Source organism: Mus caroli, chromosome 19 (assembly GCF_900094665.2).
Source record: "Mus caroli chromosome 19, CAROLI_EIJ_v1.1, whole genome shotgun sequence".
NCBI classification, from domain to species: Eukaryota; Metazoa; Chordata; class Mammalia; order Rodentia; family Muridae; genus Mus; species Mus caroli.
The window spans coordinates 50,290,691-50,306,510 of record NC_034588.1 but is presented as its reverse complement, the minus strand read 5'-3'; the positions used below and the strand labels follow the sequence as shown (position 1 = coordinate 50,306,510).

General features: G+C 45.8%; 1 protein-coding gene across 3 annotated transcripts in view; it reads right to left on the bottom strand.

Annotated features, from left to right (window-relative positions):
- Nucleotides 1-15,820, bottom strand: part of Rbm20 (RNA binding motif protein 20) — a 211,042-nt gene that overhangs the window by 65,590 nt on the left and 129,632 nt on the right. Inside the window, exon 1 of one of the 3 annotated variants that reach the window (XM_029472621.1) lies at nucleotides 6,804-6,921. The exons of the other annotated variants lie outside the window; for them this stretch is intronic. The gene's annotated coding sequence lies outside the window, so the exon portion shown is untranslated. Of the gene's footprint in view, nucleotides 1-6,803; nucleotides 6,922-15,820 lie in introns of those variants that run through there. 3 annotated transcript variants of the gene reach the window in all.

The following is a 15,820-nucleotide window of genomic DNA, read 5'->3' as shown; positions in this document are numbered from 1 at the left end:
TAACTGTCCACGGTCACCAAAGGGAACGTCTAGCGCTTTATTTTCGGCCCAACTTCCCTATGTGACCTTTAGTCTCCTGTGCTCTGCACTGCTCTTATCAGACAGCGTGCAAGTCTCACAAAGAGGGCCCGGTGGTTTTCTAACTGACAGGGGTGGGGACTGCCTTTCCTCTCAGGAGTGGAACTCAGCACGTGCATGAGGGAAATGATAAATCCATGCGTGCAGAGAAAGCAGTATGCGTCCCCCAGCGACCCACAAGACAGGCTTCCAGGGGGCCCAGCCATGTGACATGGTGACATGACAGACAGGGTACAGTCTCCTACACATCCATAACTGTCCAGGGATTGCTTGTGTCTGCAAGGCTGTGTTGGACCTGCCTGCAAGTCTGGGGGAATTTTGGCCAATGTAGCCTCTAAGAATAACATACTCACTTTTCCTTTCTCCCATACCCTATCATTTTCTTTTTTTAAGGCTTTATTTGTTTTGAAGGGCTGGGGACATGTGGAAAACACATGTCTGCTACTGAGCCTCATCTCCCAGCTACTCATGTTTCTTTCTTTTAAAATATGTTTTATTTTATAAAATTATGTACCAGGTGTGGTGATGCACACCTTTAATCCCAGCATAGGCAGGTTGATCTCTGTGAGTTTGAATTCAGCCTGGTCTATAAAGTGAGTTCCATGCCAGCAAGGGCTGCATAGTTAAGACCATATCTACAGAAAAAAAAAACAGTAAAAGATAAACAACTTAATTTTGTTGTTATTGTTGTTTTGGATTTTTGAAACAAGGTCTCTTGACCTTGTATACTGAGGAATTAGACAGGGTCTCAGTATATAGCCCTGGCTGCCCTGGAGCTTACTATGTAGACCAGGCTAGCCTTGAACTCACAGAGATCCTCCTGCCTCTACCTCTCAAGTACTAGTGTTAAAGACATGTGTTGCTATGTCCAGTTTATAACTTAAAATTATTATATTAGATAAGGAGATTTAGTTAATATTCATGTTTGTTGTGAATTTTAAAAATATAAAAGTAAGCTAGGTGGTAGTGGCACATATCTTTAATACCAGTACTTGGAAGGCAGAGGTAGGTGGATCTCTGAGTTTAAGGCCAGTCTGGTCTACATAGCTAGCTCTAGGATAGCCAGGTATACACAGAGAAAGCCTGTGTCAAAAACAAAACAAAACAAAACAAAACAAACAAACAAACAAAAACCACCACCAGTGTGTGTGTGTGTGTGTGTGTGTGTGTGTGTAGCAGGAGCCTAAAAAAAAAAAAAAAAAAAACCTCATTATTGATTCCCCACCCCCTCAAATGAACAGAACATGCTGTTATAGTCTTTTTGACTCAGAGGGCAATAGGTGGACAAAGCCAACCTAGGCAGCACATACGTGCTGTCACAACACAAGGTGGAGAGCTACTGAGACCCTGTTTAATTCCCTAATACACAGTGATAGCCCTTCAAGACACTGCCTAGATCAGTCCCACTCTCTTTTCTCCAGAGACAATTACAGAGGGTTTGTATATCTCCTGGTCTATTCTTGTGTCTGTCTATTTGTCTATGTATAAAAGTATAAGCAACAATCTTTTCTTACATAGATGTAGGACTAGTTTCACAAAAATTCTCCACAACACACAGACACACAGACACAGACACACACACACACACACACACACACACAGACATGCACACACATACACCTAAGTTTCTTTCAGGACTGAACACAGCTACACTGGGAGTGAAAACTTAGTAAGAAACATGAGAAGGCCCCAAGCCGGTCCCGAGACCAAGATTTACTCCCCGTGGGTCAGCCTGCTTCCCTGGGACTCAGAGCTGGTGTTTTTAGTGAAATCGCTGGATGAAAGGAAAGGGCCTCTGAGGTGCCGTCCGCCTTTGAAATCTGACAACTGTGAGGTTCAGTTTCCTCATCTGTCACACACGGACATGAGTGCCTGCCCTGCCTGCTTCTGCACAGACTGCCTGGAGATCAGAGTGGCTGTAGGTCCTCTGAGGAGTGTGATCATCCCAATTCCGCCATCATTCTCACAAACTGCCTGTCACTAAGATCCTGGGACTATTTCTAAAGAAGCTATTGTAATATATGAGTGTACAAGGCTTGGTTTGGATGACTGTGTGACAGGCCAGGATGTATGAAATTATTAATTTTCTTTGGCCCTGTTATCTGGTTCCCTTAGCTCTATCAGAAGACTTAGTGAGTCCAATACTCCAGCGTCCTCTTACGTAAGCCTCTCCTCTGTGAGACCTGTCCAGCATGCTCTGGACTTCCATGCCAAAATGAGCTTGGACCACTCAGGGCTGGAATTGCTTTGTCGGATATGCAGGGTTTTTTTTTTTTTCAGGCAGAATTTCACTCGTTTTATGAAGATTAAAATCTAAGAAACTCGTTTGACCTCAGGACTCGGGGACATTTTCCCATTTTTCTCAGAAACCTGAGATACGGTGATCCCTCGGGCTGAGACACTTTCCTGGAGGGCAGCAGACTTCGGAAAGGAGAACCACGTTCTTGGCTCTGTGGTGTAAGGCTCCAATGCACAGTTCCCTACGAAGCCAAATTGTTTGCGTTTATGTATAAATATGAAAGAAGTGCCAGGGTTCCTAGGCAATGCTGCTCCAGTAGAATTCGCTGTGCACAGAGGTGGCTACGCCTTTGTGTGTTCTATTCCATCTTCCCATACCCCTGTCAGCTGGAGAAGCTATGAATGTCCATGGGACACCTTGTCCACAAAGCCTTGTCTCCTCCACCCAGTGTGCTCCAGGAGGCCACCACTCTCCACTCCTCTACCACCCTCTCACATGATTGAACTTAGTGGCCTGGCTTCCCTATACCCCACGATCATTTGAAAGCAGATATAACACGACCAGTCCAGGTCATAGCCCCTGGCAACAGGTGGGCACACTGTTCACAAGAGTTGTCAGTCACTCGAGTTGTCATCCTCAATTGGCTTTTTTTTTTTTAGCCAAATAGCTTGTGTGTGTGTGTGTGTGTGTGTGCGCGCGCGCGCGCATGTGTGTTGATATAAAGCTCGGAAAGGCAAGTCTCTGAAGAGAAATTCAGAGTAGATTCAGTCTATGAACATTGTTAAAACTATGTAAATGCCACCAAGCACATCAAATAGAGACGGGTAAAATAGCCAACGCACAGATCTGATTGTCACCTTTTCCCTTTTAGCTAAATCTGAAGAAAGTGCCACTTCAGCATGTGATCTGAGATGTGTGCAGTCTACATGGCTCGGACATGAGACATGTGCACAGGAAGGGTCCCCATGTTCTCTGAGCACTCTTTTCAGTGGTGGACACTGCTGGAACTTTCCGTGTGGATGTACAAGATAGTTAACAAGTTCAAGCCTATTTTTAAAGTAAAAGAACATTTTAGGTTTGAGGTTTCTCAAATGAGCTGATTTTTTCCCCTAGAACTACTTAACCTAAAAACTTTAACAGATGTGCCTAAAGCTAAGGACCAGGTAGGGATCTGTATAAAACTGAAGAAGTAGGGGTAGACTAATGCAGGGCACTGTTTGGGTTAAAAATACATACGCTGGCCCTAAGAATATATGCTTTTGTTGTTGTTGTTGTTGTTGTTTGTCTTGTTTTTGAGGCAGGGTTGTTTCTACATAGTCCCGGCTGTCCTGGAACTCACTCTATAGACTAGGATGGCCTCAAATTCACAGAAATCCACCTGCCTCTGTCTCCCAAGGACTGTGATCAAAGGTGTGTGCCACCACGCCTGGCTGTTAACAATATACCTTGTTGAGGTCTTTCTGCTGCTAGAGATCTTGTTCATCTAGTAAAATGAGAGGGTCCGATGAGACATTTCGTCTCTCTGTGCCTTCTGGGTTTAGGATGTTATCTTCCGTAAGCAGTCATTTATGACCCCTGTAAATATTAAAATGACCTTGGTCCTTGGAGTATCAGGACAGAGACGTCGGGTGCCAGAGCCTATTATTCCCTTATTTCCGGGTAGCTTCAGGAAACAAATGTTTAATGTCCCTGTGAGTATATGGCTGTAAAGGGACAAGGGGACATAACAGAGGTGATTCTCAAACTTTGCACAGACTCTGGGTGCTGGACTCAGGAGGCCTAGGGGGGCCTGGGAAGGAGCAGCTGCACCAAGCCCAGGTTGACAGTGCTGAGCACCCTGAGCTAGAACATCTTAAGAAATGCTTTGTTAATCCTAGGAAAATGGTGAGCAGTGGGGAATTCAGGGACACCTCTATTTTATTTAAGGAGCCACCTATGACACACCCAGCAAGTTTCGGGCACTATGAAAGGAATCAAGGGTCAGGTGCAGTTAACTTTCTAAAAACCTCCTTTTGTGAGGCTCAGTCAAATCTGTCAGCCCCTGGCACTAGAATGAAAACACTCAAGGTTCAGCAAACCCGAAGGGATTCCATTGAATGATCGATCAGCTTTGTTGCACAGGAAAAAAAAAACCATAGATCCATTAACTAAACACCGAGAGCAGAGACTGGTCTCTTTGGGTGAACACCCTGAATATTATATGCACTTTTTTTAAAAGTCCAATTTTGTATGCATCCTTGAGGGCCTGATCCAAAAGAACCAAGCATACAAACCAAGCATGGCGGCAAAGGCCTGTGATTCCCAGCTCTCAGGCGGCTGAGGCAGAAGGAGCATGAGTTTGAGACCAACCTGGGCTAAATTCAGAACTGCAGGCTTAGCCTGAGCTACACAATGAGGCTTGGCCTCAGAAAACAAAACAAAAAAAGAGGGCTTTGCTAATATGGTCATATCTTAAGATCTGAAACTTGGTGGCGCTTTTGGACTCTGTAATATACCGACACCTGGGTCTCACCTCCAAAGACTGTCAGTATCCCGAGGCCCAGCACTGGGCTATTCATATTAACAGCTGCCCAGGGGAGCTCCGTGACGCAAAGGCTGACTGGGAAGCACTCTGAAGACATCTTCCACATCCTAGAATCTTTCAAACCTCCAGCTGCACATATGTCATGGTGCTGACAGAAACAAATGCCTCGACTTTATATCTCTAAGGATGGAGAATGCAGATCTCAGCAAAACAGGCTGTCCGTTGTGAAATACAGGGTATGTGTCAGGAATGTGGCTTAATTCCTTTAGATTCTTTAGACTCAATGAGAACATGAGGTTGGAACCCGAGTCATAAACTTTAACTATTTATTGAGAATGTATATGTCTTCCAAAGTGAACAGGTGCTTGCGGCGGGCGCCTCAGCAGACATCTTTCTGAATATCGCACACAAAACCCAGGTGCCTTCCAAGGCTCAGAACAGTAAACGTGGGACACGTCTGGGGTCTGTCGGCCTCTATCTTATTGGTCAGAGCGGTAGCCATATGGAAGTTACCACGGAGCACAGATAAAAAGCAAAGTAGTAATGGTTAGAGGGACACGTGTGTCACATTTGCAGGAGTCACTCACACTGTCTTCTCAGAACAACACAAACTAAAACCTGTAGTTTAAGATCCAGGCAGACTGAAAACTGCCTTGGCTCAGCCCGTCGAGGGTAAAATTTGAAGGCTGGTCCCCACCCCCGCCTTGAAACTGCCTCCGGCTTTCTGCCCTCCATCCTATGCATTGCTAATTAGGAACAGCCCACACTTGACATGTACGCAGCATCTATGGTGAAATTGATTATTCTATTACTACGGAAAGTAAGGAAGTCATTTCGTTCAAAATATCAGATTCCACAAAATCATACAGGACAGCTGTTGGTGTGGAGGGGAGGGGCGGGTGTGTGAAAGTATCAGCTCTCCCCTTTCCGGCTCTCCGACATCTTTGCAAAAAAAAAAAAAAAAAAAAGAGGAGGGGGTGGAAGTAAAAAGTCGAGGGGAGAAAGCAGGAGTCAAATGCATTTAAGGCAGAAACCAACAGTGAAGCTAAATAATAGATTTTTTTCTTAAGGTTCAAAAAAACACCCAAAACCCATTATCCACTCTGCGTGGCTCTTGCTGTTTTGTGAGAGTGGACCTGCTGCCACGCACTTTCAAGCGGAAAGTCAGTATCCCCCCACTGGGGTGCTGAGGCCACTTTTAATTACATCAGTTAAAGATTAAGGTGAGTCATGGCTGGTTGTGCGGGAGCCACAGATCATCAGACCCATGTCCAAATATGTCCTGAAACCTCACTGCCAACGTGGAAGCACCCACTTGTTTATTTGGAAAGTTTTAATATCATTTTGCTTTAAAATTTTAACGTTCCTTGAGGGTTGCTAAAATTCCTATTAGGGAATTTTAAAATTGCGATTCAAGGTACTTAAAAACAGCGGATAAGAAGGTCTCCTGGTGAAATTTTCCCTGGCTTCTAACTGTTAGCATGTCTCTCCCTTCCCCAGTCAGAATGGATCCGAGTCCGTACTTAACCAATCTGGAACATTTCAAACTCTATGTTCACATTCCATTGCTGGAAAACGCCGTCCATAAACCTGAGGCACCTCAACCTGAAGAGATTCCCCAGCGTGCGAGTCCACTTTCGGTCTCTCGGACCTGATGAGAACGCAATCTGATTCCAGCGGCTACATCTAGACTTACTGACATCAGGATTGCTGATCTCACTAGGCTCATGAGATGCTGTTTTAGGTCACATGTTAAACTGCCCTTGGGAATAATTTATTAAAATTCTTTTAAACGAGAAGGGGGTGGAGATACCAACAAAGAGCACACTCATACACAAGCGCTTAGCGCCAATGACATGGTCCTAAAACGCCACCGCGCCGCCGGTACTAGAGGGTAAAATAAAACCCCTTGTCGGCCCCCCTTGCATGAGGGACAGGTAAAGTGATGTCAGGCGACCTTACCTTTCAGAAACAGACCAGGGCACCTGGCATGAAGGGCTGCTGACCTGCGGCCACCGAAGCTAGGAGTCATTTTGGGTGTCGCACATGTACCGCCCTAGAAAATTCCAACAACATTCTACCAGCTTTCTGCGTGCCAATCATGACAGGCCTCGGTCCACTCAAGCGCTCAGGAGTCTGGGAAGGGGCAGAGGAGGGGGGGTGGGGTGGGCTATGAGCAAGCGAACCAGCGAGAGAGAAAGAGCGTCCTGGGCACTGCCTACCGTCTGCAAGGAGAGTCACATGCTGCTGAGAGCCATTCCTACTGCATTACACATGCTGAGTGTAAATGGCAAACAATATCAGTCTACGTTCATGCCTCATGTTCTCAGCCTCTTCGCGTAGCAACACCCAGGCTAGCTCCATGCAGCGGTCTCCCGAGACTGTGTCTGAAGGAGGTGGTCTCAGGCTAATCCCGCCCTGCATTTTTAAGAAAATTCCAAAGCCTTGTTCACACCCCCAGTTTTCCGTCACTATCGCTGCTGTGACTGGTGGCCATTCTTTCTGTTTTCTTTGTCTCTACTGTTTTTTTTTTTTTTAAGTTCTAGACTCACTGGTGACAGTTTGTCCTCCCTCAAGAAACAAAGACCAACACACTGAGTCAGGCGGCAAACCTGCCTGCTCAGACTTTTCCTGCTAAGTTCTGTAGAACCAGATACAGCGATGAGACCTGCTACTTCCCGTGTGCTAGTATCTAAACAGCCTCCAGCAGGAAAAACGGGCATTCTCCATTGCTCTAGGCAGTGGCAGGAGGTGACATCCCCTCTTACAAAGATGCCAGGCCAGGGACGTCCAAGTATGGACAGTGCGAGTGTTGAGGAGACTGCTCAGAGGCTAAAGTTGCTGAACCCTCCGTGCAGAAGATACAACCCATCTCCCAAAAAGCCTCCTACAGTCAGAGGGTTGCCTCCCCCCTCCATGGTTTAATTACTTGTAAGCCCGCTCATCTTTCCAGGAACCGGTTTCTCTTGCCAATTTTAATTTCTCTTTCAAAAACCTCACATTTAAACCATCAAACCACACTACACTTCTGGGTGATTTGTGAAATTAAAACCTGCTGCTTGTACTGTCAGGTAAGATAACGCCAACATTCCAGTCGGTCTGCCATGCAGCCGTGTGATCCAGCAGCCATTCATTATAATCCCCCTTCCAAAGCGAGCAGCAGAATACGCTGTTTTAGATCCAAACTTCTCAAAGAGATCACACATGGTGGGTGTCGACTGAACTCTCCTCATTTTCTTAGACCCTTGTGGGAGGTGATGAAGAGGATCGTCTTCAATCTTTACCAACTCCGGGGGGTGTCAGCAACAGGGGTTTACCCTGCTGCCAGGAGTGGATTGAACCCACCTGGTGATACTTCAAAGGGTGACAAAATGAAGTGAAAGCCAGCCCTATGCATCTGGACAGCTTGTGCCCAGCTGCACACCAGAAACCCCCGCTCCACCAAGAACACTCCCCACCCTTCTCCCTGCCGTGACTCACGGATCACCTGCTACCCTTGAGCTCCCAGAAGAGCCTCTTTCTAGGTTAGTCCCAGCTCGTGGGCTTCCCCATGTCTGCTTAACTCTCAGATGCTAACTCAGCCCCAGATACCTACAGACACCAGCTCCATGAGCACTGGCCACATCTCTGAATCTCCACTCAGGACTCAGGTCCATCACGGACTTAAGCTTGCCAAAGCATAAGAATCAACACAGTGACCTCACACTTCATCCTTCCCACTTCTTAAGGGTTCACAGCGAAAAGCACTTCACACTTTTCGTCTCCCCGAGCAGGAAGCTTTGTCCTCCCACATCATTAAGGAGACTTTTCAGAGAAGTCACAGGAGCCGACTCCAGGATCACATCGAAGGTTCATCCTGGGGCAGTGCTGTATCTGCTACAGTGAGTGCCACATTGTGATACTTTGAATGTGACCTTGACACAATGCAGATATCAAAGGCTATCCTGATCTATGTCCTGGAGTGTGAGACCTAGGAGAGGAAAATTCCATACTCCCGATGAGTGTTTCTATTATATATGGTCCTACCTTGTACCCAGGAGCTAAGATACCCCAGGTAGCGTCACAAACTGAAATTCAGCTAATGTGTAACCGAGCTGTACCATTCAAAGAGGAAAGACCAGTGGGTAATATGGAAGGTGGATGTGCAGAGACGCCATGCTTCCGATTTCACGTATTCCCTCTTATCACGTGTCTTAGAAAACTATGATCACTCTTGACACTAGGCAAGTACATTCCCACTGACCTACATCCCTGGCCGTGTGGCCCAAATAAATACAGCTAACTCACTAGGACATGATGGGTCTCTCTATCTGCCGTGATAGAAGGGGATAATTTCACCTTCAGCCCTGGGGACATGTCCTGTGATGGATACTATAGCAATCCTCAGCCAGTTGGAGAGAGCATTAAATGCAACAGTGTAACAAAGAGCAAAGCCAATAGGGACCTATCATAGCTGTAGCCCGTGGGTGGGGCAAGCTGAGGACCAGCAAGGATAACGATGTATAGTTATAGGCTGGTCTCATCGCCCACTTGCTGTGAATCCTCCAGCAAGTTTCCAAGGTCCTGCGGTTCAAAACACACAAGTGTAACATCCACAGGAACTTAAGGACACAATGTAGATATTTAAATGTGTCGGAAGGGTTGGAGGGTAACTCAGTGGTTAAGAGGTTAAGAGCTCTGGTTGCTCTTCCAGAGGACCCAAGTTACATTCCCAGAACCTACATGGTAGCTCAAAACTGTCTGTAATCCAACTCCAAGGGATCTGACACCATTACACAGACATGCATGTAAGCAAAACACTGGTGCACATAAAATAAAAATAAATAAGTCATTTTAAATGTGTGATTATCTAATCTACTTTTCACATACAAAGGATATATATATATACTTCTATATTTCCTTAATAAATATATTTTCAATTAAAAATATTTTTACAACACAAATGGCTAATACTACTCCATCCCATCTGGCTAACGGAGCCTTCAACTGAGTCGCAGGAGGAAGGGGTTTGGTTGGTTCCTTCCTCACAACAGAGACTCCCTAAGAAGTACATGCTACAAACTAAGGACAAGTCATGTGTAGGAGTGAGTGTCCAAGTGAGACTCTGGGATGCTGGTCTTCACAAGGTCAGTCTCAGCACAGGATTCGGGTGGTTCTCACATTAATGATCTAGAAAGCCTCGCTGCAAAAGGAGGCAGAGGATGCCAGCGGGTTGTTACAACCTCAGGCTTCTCCACCAGGGTCAAGGTCATTGACGTCTCGCTATATCTAAACTTGGTATCTGTAGCCTCTACACTGTCCCTCCTTGTTCCCACATCTCGAAGAACTGTTGTCACCACTGGCCTGGGTTCTTCTCAATAGTCACCTGGGACCAAGAGGGGGAAGCTGGGGTAACACTCAGCCCACGGTGGCAGACATGGCTGTGGTCTCCAGTTTAACATTTTGATCCTCTTGGCTGGGTTTAAGATAACTGTCAGGGTGACGCTAGGTAAGTGTTTCTTTTCTTCTGATTATGCAAGTACAAGGGGAATCGTAACCAAAGACAAATCCAGGCCAGCCCAGGATTACAGGCTCTGTAGCGGGGCCTCCTCTAATCCTCAGCACACGGAGCCAGGATTGGCTCCTTGTCTCTGTTTTCTCTTGGGAAGCTTGCTGAAGCAGAATCCCCTTCTGTGGTGGATGAACAGAGCTGGAGCCTGCATGGCCCTGCCCACTCCCCCGCTGCCAGGAGAAGCCAGGAGCCACTAGAATAGCCCATGGCCTAGGAAGTGCAGTAGCTCCTCTTCTCTCTCCTGTCTCCTCAATCTGCTTTTTTTAGTGTCATTCCTCTTTCTTTCCTTTTTCTTCCATAACCCTTTCCAATACAATGTAGTAACTAAAGGTTAAACCATTTTCAAACACCAGCCCCTCTTTAAAAATCAGTGACTGCACCATCTTTATCAATGTGGAGCAGAGCTATTCCTGAAAAAATAGATAGATAGATAGATAGATAGATAGATAGATAGATAGATAATGTCTCAGGCCCAGAGGATAGATAGGAAGGGCAAGTGAAAGACAAAGTGACCTCGAGAGAGCTCTGGCAGAGATCAGGGAAAACAAACTCTGGATTTCTTCCTGGAATGCACAGCTGGACCCCTAGAAAGGCTGTGTCCGTATCCTGCGCAGATAAGGGCCTGCCACAGCCCAGTAGCTGGGGGGAGACCAAAGTGGTGAGTCACACGCTACGGGCCTGAGCCCATCCTAGGAAAGGGAACAGGTTCTTTGCTGCCTAGGGCTTTCAATTCCCACCTAGCCAAGTCTTATTCCTCTGCAGGTTCTCAAGGGACCCATAGAACAGAAGCAGGAAGCATCATTACATCTTGTAGGTTTGCTATTTAAGGGAGGAATGTAGCACCCAAACACACATCGGGATTGCAAACCAGCCATCTCCACAGGCCCTTGTACAAGCCGCCCTTGGTACTGGAGCTTGATTGTCCAGTAAGATATCTTCTAGTCACACAGGTACTTCTCTATTGATGCCATTAATACAAAATACAATTTTAATCTCAAGGGCTGGGAGGTGTCCCATGGTATGGTTCTGGCTGTGCTAGCCTGAGAGCCTGGGTTCTGATCTTCAACATTCAGATAAAAAGCCAGGTATGGAAGTGCATACCCATGGCGCCAGTGCTAAATGATAAAGACAGCGAACCTCTGGGACTAACGGGCCAGCTAATCTATAATCAGTGACTTCCAGGTTTAATGAAAGAGTGGAGAGCAATAGAAGACATTGTACATTGACCTTCAGCCTCCACACATAGGTCCATGTAGCTACAAACACACTTTCAGCTCTGTTTCTCTCTGACTAGCCACACTACATGCACTCAACAGCCAGATGTGACTGTAATGGACACAGTGGGATGGAAAACTTCCAGCACTCAGAGCACTCAGACAGAACTTCTTAGGATTGTCATGTGACTGATTCTATTCACCTCAGGCCTCTGTGCTACTGTCACCCCAGAGAAGCAAACCAGCTCTTGGGGATATAAGACATGATGTATGGCTGGCCTCTGTCCCCTTTCCTTAGGATACCTTTATCAAAAGAAGTTATCATTTTCTTATTTTATCTTGTGCTTGATTACCATTAGAATAAAAGTACCACGGAGCAGGCTTCTTGCTGTCTTTTTGCCTCTCAGTATGCCTAGAGCAGGACCTGGCACATGTGCATTCATATAGATGTATAAGAATAAATAACAACAACAACAAAAAAAAGCCGGGNGTGGTGGCGCACGCCTTTAATCCCAGCACTCGGGAGGCAGAGGCAGGCGGATTTCTGAGTTCGAGGCCAGCCTGGTCTACAAAGTGAGTGCCAGGACAGCCAGGGCTACACAGAGAAACCCTGTCTCGAAAAAAACCAAAAAAAAAAACAAACAAACAAAAAAAAGAATAAATAACAACCAGCTGGGCAGCTGGCTCAGCAGGAAAGGCACCCATGTGCCATGACTCATGCATACACGTGTGTGTGTGTGTGCGCGCACACACACACACAAATAATGAATGAATCAAATAGCAAATAACAAATGAATAAAATAAGTCCAATGTTAAAAGAAAATGAGAGTAAACAGGCGAGCTGAGATGCACCTCAGTCAATAGAGTGCTTGTCAAACAGTACAAAGCCCTGGATTTGATCCACAGCACTGCACTGATTGTACGGGGTAGTACACAGCTTTAAGCCCAGGGCCTGAGAAGTGGAGGCAGGAAGACTGGGAGTTCACGTTCATCCTAAGCTGCATATATAGCAAGTTCAAGGCCAGATACATGGACCTCTGTCTCATTCAAACAACAACACAAGAAATGACCGGGAGAGATAGATCAGTTTTTGTTGAATAAGTGGCAGTAGGGTCACTCCATCACTCTGGGATTGACATCAGCCATGCCAGCCAGATGCCACATATCTTCCCAGAGACCAAGATAACATCTATTCATAGACCCCTTCGAGGCGCATGCCTGGAAGTGCTGAGGGAGGAGCAGAGTAGCTGAAACTAACTCTCAGTTCTTCTCTAGGACCCAAGTACCTTTCCATGCCTTCACCATCAGTAAAACCCCAGCAGGTCACACTATCTTCCTTCCTTCTTTTGTGATAGACCAAGATACTAACAGAGCAGCAGACACTCTGTCGCTTGGTCTCTGTTTTCTTCCATCTGTGTGTATATAAACATGCAACTTGATGGGGTGCACCCTGGGGTTTAAGGCTGACACTGCCTGCCATGGAGGAGTTCTGCTGGCCTCAGAATAGCAACTCTGCTACAGTCTTACTTTAGTTGTTACTTCAGTGAACATTTGAATGGCTAGAGTGTGACATTTAGCAGATACAGTCTTCACAGCCAAACACCACACCGCAAGGATGTAAAAGCTGTAACGCACACCATGTGTCACAGGGCACCAAGCTTGCATAACAAGCTGAGTATGAAAGTCACCTTTGATTGGGATCAAAATACTCAGCCACATGATCAGAGACCCATAGGAGGAAGGGAAAAAAAAAAAAGCAAATAAAAAGCCAAGCAAAAGCAGATGGGATCCAAGCTATGAGCCAAAAAGGGTGACGTCCTCACAGTCGAGAAAGTTGGGTGACTAGGTAATAGCCCCATATTTTACCAAGAAAAGGGGAGACAAGCTGGAACTTTGCCAGTGTACCTTTAGTCTGGATTGAGGAAAGAATCTAATTCTAAGCTGTTTTCCCTCTAAAGACCCTCCAGCCATTGTTCACTGACATTTTATCTGATCCTCTTCAGTGCTGTTTTGTAAGCACAAGAGCCCTGTTTGTGTAGGAGCTCTGCAGGGCAGTGAGCCTTGAAAGGATCGGCGAGAATTAGCCCCCATCGTTTTATGAACTTGAATTCCAACAGCCATTTGATACAATTTTCAGGAAATTGGGTCTGTTCTGATGCTTGGCTCATGAATTAATCATAGAAATTGCACACTCTCTGGTCAGAAGCAGCAGAAAAAGAGGTAAAATCAGGCTTTTTCCACTTTGAATCTTAGACACAGGAGCACAGCTGCCTCCAAAAAGTGGAGAGATGCCAACATCATAGCCAAGGCACTTTGCCAACCATTCTCAGGGGCTCCTCAGCACCTCAGTCTCTGTGTTAGTGAACTCTTTTGTGTTCCTTGTAGATATTCTAAACTGTAAACTCTCGGAGGAAAGGGCGCTATAGCCCCTAGTACTGAGCTTGCCAGAAAGAAGCCCATTGAATGTTTCCTGAATGAACAAATGATGTACGGTATATTCTCATGCCCATGGCAATTTCTCAGGTTTCCATCCTATTGTGGAATCTGAATGCCTATCTGTCACAAATTCGTGGTCAACATTTGGAATCTGTGTCTGTGTGTGTGTGTGTGTATGTGTGTGTGTGTGTGTGTGTGTGCCACTGTGTTTGTCTGTGAGAGCATATGTGTGGAGACCCAAGGACCACTTTAGCCACCATTCCTCAACACCATCCTCCCTGGGGTCATTGCTTTTGGAGACAGGTCTACGCTAGATGACCAACAAGCCCCATGGATCTGTCTATCTCCACCTCCCCTGAACTGGGATGCCGAGCCCATACTACCATGCCCAGCATTTTAACGTGAGTTCTTGGGATCAATTCAGGTCCTCATGCTTGCAAGGCGAGTACTTTACTGCCTGACTTATCTCTTCAGTACTGACATTTAGAGTTTAAAGTTTGGAAATCTTGATCCAACACCAACTGGCCAAAGCGTGACATTATGGGGAAGCCAGAGTCTAGACTTGCAAACTTATGAGTGGCCTGAACTTATTTGCTGATGTGCCCTAAGCTGTAACCAGAGGCAGGAATCCACCTTCACAGTCACAGACACACGTTGGAGTGTTAAGGATCAGGGCAATAGAGAAGATTCCACTGACTAATGTGGCCTCTCCAGACTGCATCAGAGCCAGCTGCCCTTACAGACACTCTTGAAGAGACTGGACCTCAGCCACCACAGGACAGCTGAGAGCCAGACAGGGGCAGGGAAGCCAGTTAAGAGTAGAGTTCCCTTGATGGCTCTTTTTTTTTTTTTCAAGGCCAAGATTTAACGTATTGCCCAAGAAATTACTTAACCCTCTATAAAAGAACAACAACACATAGGATGGGCTCTTTAATTCCACACTGCAGAGGAGCAGTCAGGGAAGGCCTATCAAACATGGCCAACCTGGAGCCCACAAGTCCTCTGCCTATCAAGATACCTATGAATTCAATCCAACCCATCTGTAGGCGACATCAGAGCACAATGTCAAAAAGTTGGACATCCCTGAAACGCTCCGCCAGATCAGTTTTTCCCACCGCCTCTTGGGAGTAATTAATGCCAATCTGTCACTCTGCGTTCCCTCCATCATTCTGCCTCTGAAATTTCTGATTTTCCTAAGGACAGCTATAACTGTCAAACACATATGCATAATCATACCCAATGGATATGAAATATCCTTTTCCCAGAAGAGCAGATATGATGGGTCACATTGTTTGGCCTGTAATCTCTCATTGAAAACAACTTGCACTCGATTGCTTTATAAACAGTAAAAAGTTACAGACGTGGTACAGCCTGACAGTTAGGGGCCATGTGGATGAGAACCCAAAGAAAGTAGAGTAGTACCGTGGTGGTTTGGATGAGAACAACTAAGAGAGAAACTTAAAGGAAAACACACATTACCTTCAGTGAAACAGAAGAGTGAAAAATGAGATTGCAACATCAAAAATGGATGACAAAGACAGCTGAGTATCTTAAGTGTACCAAGGGGAAGAAATGGCCAAGCTGAGTTAGTGCTGGAGATACCACATAGCTCACTTTATGCTGGAGATACAATATAGCTCACTTATATGCTGGAGATATGATATAGCTCACTTATATGCTAGAGATGAGATACAATATAGCTCAGTTAGTGCTGGAGATACACTATAGCTCAGTTAGTGCTGGAGATACACTATAGCTCAGTTAGTGCTGGAGATACA